The sequence below is a fragment of the Epinephelus lanceolatus genome, chromosome 2, assembly GCF_041903045.1.
Source record: "Epinephelus lanceolatus isolate andai-2023 chromosome 2, ASM4190304v1, whole genome shotgun sequence".
NCBI classification, from domain to species: Eukaryota; Metazoa; Chordata; class Actinopteri; order Perciformes; family Serranidae; genus Epinephelus; species Epinephelus lanceolatus.
This window is the reverse complement of record NC_135735.1, coordinates 553082-559712: the sequence shown is the minus strand read 5'-3', so window position 1 is coordinate 559712 and position 6631 is coordinate 553082.

Below are 6631 nucleotides of genomic sequence, written 5' to 3'. Positions count from 1 at the left end.
TTCAACCAGGTTACATAATTACATTACAAAATAAATGTAATGGTAATAATACTAACTTTATCTGGTGCAATAAATACAAAACAAAAGTGACACTAATAAAACATGCACACACACACACACACACACACACACACCAATATAATGTAAATCACTTCTTATTCGTACCTTGGTTTTGTTTTTAAAATATGAAATATGAGTTTTTCATTAGGAAGTGAAGCACTGTCAGAGTCAGCAGGGAGGACATTATAAAACCAAACAAGTTTTATAAAACTGTTCAACATCCTCTGAGCTCTATGACTCAGTGATTGGTTCAATTTGATATCATCCTGCTGGAGTTTTGGCGTTTTAGGGATTCACCTGAAAGTAAAGTCGCTCAGAGTCGAGCTCTGACGTGTTGCATTCGAGTTTACAAGTATCCTGCAAAATGTGCTGTAGATGAGGACACAGGAAGGGAACCTGTCTCGTAAAGCAAAGATGAAACAGTTCAGCAGCACACAGTCACTCCTGGGCAGCAGACGTCTCTGTGTCTGACGTTTAAACCACATTCTCAGCCATAATTTGCAGTGTAACATTAATACAAACAAAAACAACTTCACTTTCATCATCAGAAACAAAGGAAGGAGGAGATTTGGAATAAACCCAAACTTGGAAATTATTTTCAAATGAAAGAAGATTATTACACAGAACTGTATTTACATTAAACTTAAGGAGGGATCAGAGGTCACTGTGTGCACAGGTAAGATGTGGCACCTTCCCTCTGGTGACTAAAGTGTTCAGGTATAAAGGTTGAAGATGAAGTTCATTTCCTGTTTCAGTGCCGTGCGTACAGCGACCTGAGACCTGAGAAAACATCTGTCTGAAAACGTCCAGGAGAAGAACTGCGACTTGTTTTGCACGTGTGAGTGTGAAATGTTGAGCTGCCTCTGTAAAGAAACACAGAAACAGAACACTGTGTGACACCATGAGCTCCTCTTATTGCCCTGTATATCTTGGAAAAGCTTTTATCTGTTTGTTTATTTTGAAATTGTCTTGGCATGAGTCTGTGATATATATTCACCTTTGAATGTTTGTACTGATATGGTTTAGTGTCTTGAAGACTGTGTGGGCGGGGCACAATCACGTGCATGGCTCAGACATGATGTAAAGACATGAACAGAGTCAGCTGATTTAAACACCAGGAGGTCACTGAACCTCTTTACACTGAAAACTATGTAGAATAAAACTCGTCTCTTTGTCTCTCTGTGTCTTTGTCTCTTTGTCTCCTCTCTCTGTGCAGGAGTATCTTCTGTCAGCAGATTGATGGATGACGTAGCTCAACAAAGACACTGGGACACATCTGAGTGTAACGTTTAAGCTCTTATGTTTCTGTAGGACTTCAGCTTCACTGGACATTTTAAACATTTGTTAGAAAAGTCATCAAACATAATCAAATATAATAAGTTACATTACTCTGATAAAGTCATTAAAATAGTTACATTACTCTGATAAAGTCATTAAAATAGTTACATTACTCTAATGAAGTCACTGAAATAGTTACATTACTCTGATGAAGTCATTGAAATAGTTACATTACTCTCAACTCAACTCAACTCAACTTTATTTATATAGCCCTTTAAAACAGCCACGGCTGAAACAAAGTGCTGTACATAAATAGACAAAGCAACACAGGGACATAAAATAATTAACAGGAAATAAATACTAAAATAATTGTTTATTGTTTTTAAAATAATTTAAAAACAATAAAACAATAAATAAAACAAACCATAAAACACTAAAACAGAAACAGAGTCTCATGCGGAGTTGAAAGCCAAGGAATAAAAATGGGCTTTTAGACGAGTTTTAAAAATGGACAGTGAGGAGGCTTGTCTAATGTGGAGGGGTAGCTTGTTCCACAATTTAGGAGCGGTAAAGGAAAAAGCTCTGTCCCCTCTGAGCTTGGACCTCTGCACCTCCAGAAACAGCAGATCAGCTGACCTGAGGCACCGAGCAGGAGCGTAGGGGTGAAGAAGCTCAGAGAGGTAAGGTGGGGCCAGACCATGTAAAGATTTAAAAACTAATAAAAGAATCTTAAAATGGACTCTAAAGTGCACAGGTAGCCACCTATAATATACCTCCTATAATACACCTCCTTTGATACTCCACCTATAATACACCTCCTGTAATACACCACCTAGAATACACCTCCTATAATACACCACCTATATTACACCACCTGTAAAACACCATCTATAATACACCACCTGTAATACACCTCCTATAATACACCACCTATAATACACCACCTGTAATACACCTCCTATAATACACCTCCTATAATACACCACCTATAATACATCTCCTATGATACACCTCCTATAATACACCACCTATGATACACCTCCTATAATACACCTCCTAAAATACACCACCTGTAATACACCTCCTGTAATACACCATCTATAATACATTACCTCTAATACATCTCCTATGATACATCTCCTATAATACACCACCTATAATACACCACTTATAATACACCACCTGTAATACATCACCTATAATACACCACCTGTAATACACCTCCTATAATACACCACCTGTAATACACCATCTATAATACACCACCTGCAATACACCTCCTATAGTGCACCTCCTATAATACACCAACTATAATACACCACCTGTAATACACCACGTATATTACACCACCTGTAATACACCATCTATAATACACCACCTGTAATACACCTCCTGTAATACACCTCCTTTGATACACCTCCTATAATACACCACCTATAATACACCACCTGTAATACACCACCTATAATACACCTCTTGTAATACACCTCCTATAATATACCTCCTATAATACACCACCTATAATACACCTCCTATAATACACCACCTATAATACACCACCTGTAATACGTCACCTATAATACAGCACCTGTAATACACCTCCTATAATACACCTCCTATGATACACCTCCTATAATACACCACCTATAATACACCACCTGTAATACACCTCCTATAATACACCTCCTATAATACACCACCTGTAATACACCTCCTACAATACACCACCTGTAATACACCTCCTATAATACACCTCCTATGATAAACCTCCTATAATACACCACCTATAACACACCACCTATAATACACCTCCTGTAATACACCTCCTATAATACACCACCTATAATACACCTCCTATAATACACGACTTATAATACACCACCTATAATACTCCACCTATAATACACCACCTATAATACACCTCCTATAATACACCACCTATAATATACCACCTATAATACACCTCCTATAATACACCACCTGTAATACACCTCCTATAATACACCTCCTATAATACTCCACCTATAATACACCACCTGTAATACACCACCTAGAATACACCACTTAGAATACACCGCCTATAATACACCTCCTATAATACACCTCCTATAATACACCACCTATAATACACCTCCTATAATACACCACCTGTAATACACCACCTATAATACACCTCCTATAATACACCTCCTATAATACTCCACCTATAATACACCACCTGTAATACACCACCTAGAATGCACCACCTAGAATACACCTCCTATAATACACCATCTATATTACACCACCTGTAATACACCATCTATAATACACCACCTGTAATACACCTCCTATAATACACCACATGTAATACACCTCCTATAATACACCTCCTATGATACACCTCCTATAATACACCACCTATAATACACCACCTATAATACACCTCCTGTAATACACCTCCTATAATACACCACTTATAATACACCGCCTATAATACTGCACCTATAACATACCACCTATAATACACCACCTATAATACACCACCTGTAATACACCTCCTATAATACACCTCCTATAATACACCACCTGTAATACACCACCTGTAATACACCATCTATAATAAACCTCCTATAATACACCACCTATAATACACCACCTGTAATACGTCACCTGTAATACGTCACCTATAATACACCACCTGTAATACACCTCCTAATATACACCACCTATAATACACCTCCTATAATACACCTCCTATAATACACCACCTATAATACACCTCCTGTAATACACCTCCTATAATACACCACCTATAATACACCTTCTATAATACACCACCTATAATACACCACCTGTAATACACCACCTATAATACACCTCCTATCATACACCACCCATAATACACCACCTGTAATACACCACCTATAATACACCTCCTGTAATACACCTCCTATAATACACCTCCTATAATACACCACCTATAATACACCACTTATAATACACTGCCTATAATACTCCACCTATAATATACCACTTATAATACATCACCTATAATACACCACCTGTAATACACCTCCTATAATACAACTCCTATGATACACCTCCTATAATACACCTCCTATAATACACCTACTATAATACACCACCTGTAATACACCACCTGTAGTACACCACCTATAATACACCTCCTATAATACACCTCCTATAATACACCACCTATAATACACCTCCTATAATACATCTTCTATGATACACCTCCTATATTACACCACCTATGATACACCTCCTATAATACACCTCCTATAATACACCACCTGTAATACACCATCTATAATAAACCTCCTATAATACACCACCTATAATACACCACCTGTAATACGTCACCTGTAATACGTCACCTATAATACACCACCTGTAATACACCTCCTAATATACACCTCCTATGATACACTTCCTATAATACACCACCTATAATACACCACCTGTAATACACCTCCTATAATACACCTCCTATGATACACCACCTATAATACACCACCTATGATACACCTCCTATAATATACCTCCTGTAATACACCACCTGTAATACACCATCTATAATACACCACCTGTAATACACCTCCTGTAATACACCTCTTATCATACACCTCCTATAATACACCACCTATAATACACCTCCTGTAATACAACTCTTATAATATACCTCCTATAATACACCACCTATAATACACCTCCTATAACACACCACCTATAATACTCCACCTATAATACACCACCTATAATACACCACCTGTTATACACCACCTGTAATACACCACCTGTAATACACCTTCTAATATACACCTCCTATAATACACCTCCTATAATACACCACCGATAATACTCCACCTAGAATACACCACTTGTAATACAACACCTATAATACACCTCCTATAATACTCCACCTATAATACACCACCAGTAATACACCACCTGTAATACATCACCTATAATACACCACCTATAATAGACCACCTATAATACACCTCCTAATATACACCTCCTATAATACACCACCTGTAATACACCACCTGTAATACTCCTCCTATAATACACCTCCTAATATACACCTCCTATAATACACCTCCTATAATACACCACCTATAATACTCCACCTATAATACACCACCTGTAATACAACACCTATAATACACCTCCTATAATACACCTCCTATAATACTCCACCTATAATACACCACCAGTAATACACCACCTATAATACACCAACTATAATCCTCCACCTATAATACACCACCTGTAATACACCACCTATAATACACCACCAGTAATACACCACCTGTAATACACCATCTATAATAGACCACCTATAACTTTATGGATTACTGTTAATTTATTATGCTGATATGTTCTGTACGACATCTATTGCACGTCTGTCCGTCCTGGAAGAGGGATCCCTCCTCAGTTGCTCTTCCTGAGGTTTCTACTGTTTTTTCCCCATTAAAGGGTTTTTTGGGGAGTTTTTCCTGATCAGCTGTGAGGGTCATAAGGACAGAGGGATGTTGTATGCTGTAAAGCCCTGTGAGGCAAATTGTGATAATAGCTGGAGGGAAACACAGCCACACAGTAACTGCATAAAGTCCTCAGACAGAGATCACCTGACTCACCTGAGACAGGGAAGGTAAATCAAACACTCCTCCCTGCTCCTCTCAGGTGACCTCGCCTTCACTTAATAACAGAGTATACATGCTGCCCCCCTCTGGTCATTCACCTGAACAGCAGCCAACATGGTGTGTGTGTGTGTGTGTGTGTGTGTGAGTGTGTGACACACTTCTCCTTCTCCCTGACACATCATACACAAAGCTAATATGATGTCATCACTGCCATGTTCTCCAGAGACTGAATGGGGTCTCGATCAGGTGACCTGCGACCTGTCACGTGTGTGTGTGTGGAACATTTCCTTCAGTAAAACCACACACACACACACACACACACACACACACAACATGGATCAGAAATAACTGATCAATCAGTGGTCAGTTCCGATCAGGGGCGGAGTCTGTTTATTCTTCTGTGTGTTTGAATGTTGACTCGTGTGTATGAAGGACTGTCTGGGGACTGGTCAGGAGAAACAATCACTGGTTATACTGGTTATACTGGTCAGAGACATGAACCTGTTCACAGGTGTTTATATTCAGCTTCAGTGGAGCTGCTGCCCCCTGCTGGACATAACACGTCATCACAGCTGTCAGTGAGTGAGAGCTGGTCTCAGGTCAGTTTGTATTACAGCAGGCAGGGGGCGGGATCAGCTCCA